Raw genomic sequence first — 1655 nt, 5'->3', positions numbered from 1 at the left:
CCTGAGAGCAAAGCAGTAATGAAATAAAATTGCTTAGGATGAACCCAGCTGGATAAGCGCTTAGTATAGTACTCTGCACACAGTAAGCGCTCAATAAACATGATTGAATGAATGAATATGAGGGGCTACTTCTTTCCTCAGGGCTCTGTCCTTAGTAAATTGGATTTTCTCTCTAAAATTCCTTCTCTTCTGGTCCTACGCTTTATCCAGCTTGACCAACATCTTTCTTCTAATCCTGAATCTTGGGTAAAATTTGGAACATTTACAAAGGCCTGGGGGGTATTCAAACTAGCTGAAGCCTAAAGACAAGTTGTCTCTTTGTGGTAACATGTCATTAGGCAGCAGGATCACCTGTCTGGAGACTGATTATCAGAAGGAGTAGGTTTTCACATAATCTCTCAGGACCCTATATTTCCTACCTGCAGTATGGGAAGAATCCCATCAGCCTCTCCTTTCTTTATCTCCTGTCTCTCCCCTCCTTATCAGGATGCTGGGAGGAAAAATGAAATAAATGAAAAGGCTATTTATCCTTCTTGAAAGAATGATGCTAAATGAATACAAGGGCTTCTTTCAAAGAAAGGTGCGGAATCTTTTCATCTTGGGTTCTTTTTGTCCAATGTTGCTTTCCATGAGCTATTTGATATGCAAAATGAGAGTGCTCTTTACAGATTTGTTTATGAGCAGTAGCATATAACCATGGTATTGAATAACAATGAGGATATTTATTAAGGACTTCTTGTCTGCCAAGAGCTGGGGGTAAATACAAGATAATCAGATTGAACACACAGATCCTATCCCACGTGGGGAGGGAAAAAAGCAGTATTTTATCCCCATTTTTTAAATGAGGAAACTGAGGTATAAGGACGTTAAGGGACTTGCCCAATGTCCAACAGCATGCAAATATCCAAGCCAGGATTAGAACCCAGTCTCCTGACTCCCAGTTCTGTGTTCTTTCACCTAGGCTATGCTGCTCTGCTGCATGTGAAAGGACACATCTCTCCCAGAAAGTCCCACTTCCATCTGCAATCGTTCTGGTAGTGTATCCATAGAGTTTTCGTGGTAAAAATAGGACAGTGGTTTACTATTGTCTCCTCCTGCGCAATAAATGAGTCTCTGCCATCTACTCTCTCCTGTGCCGCTGCTGCCCAGAACAGGTGAGTTTTGACTTGTAGCAGATTGCCTTACACTTGCTAGCCACTGGCCAAGCTAGGAATGGAATGGACATGCCTCTGCTTGACTCTCCCTCCTGTAGTCGAGACTGGTAGAGTCCTGGAAAGTCTCCAGGTGTGACCCTGAGAGGGGATGGGTATCCTTATCCAACTTAAGTAAGAATGCTTAGTGCACAAAGCTTTGGGGATTTGCAAACTCCTTGTGAGCAGTGATCGGTGTCTACTGACTCTTTTTTTATTATTCTCTCCCCAGGGCTTAGTATGGTGCTTAGCATACAGTAAGTGCTCAATAAATGCCATTGATTGTTTGATTGTGGCAAATACACATCCACTTACCAGGTCCCTCTTCTTCAGGGCCATTGTCTTCTCAGGAAGCAGATCCCAGAGAGATTCCCACAGAATGATATTTCTTCCTCATTCTTGAAGTGGTGGCCTGATCTGGGGGGAAGGTTAATGTAAGGGTGAGGATGTAGACAAATCTCCACT

The 1655-nt window shown here is 43.0% G+C and overlaps 1 non-coding gene across 1 annotated transcript; it reads right to left on the bottom strand.

Moving 5' to 3' along the window:
• Positions 1 to 1164: 1164 nt before the first annotated feature.
• Positions 1165 to 1302, bottom strand: LOC119920623. The gene has a single exon (XR_005448353.1). It is a non-coding gene; the product is annotated as a small nucleolar RNA SNORA7 (small nucleolar RNA).
• Between the last annotated feature and the right edge of the window lie 353 nt (positions 1303 to 1655).

This window comes from Tachyglossus aculeatus, chromosome X1 (assembly GCF_015852505.1).
Source record: "Tachyglossus aculeatus isolate mTacAcu1 chromosome X1, mTacAcu1.pri, whole genome shotgun sequence".
Taxonomy (NCBI): domain Eukaryota; kingdom Metazoa; phylum Chordata; class Mammalia; order Monotremata; family Tachyglossidae; genus Tachyglossus; species Tachyglossus aculeatus.
The sequence above is the reverse complement of the archived record's forward strand: the minus strand, read 5'-3'. Positions and strand labels throughout refer to the sequence as shown.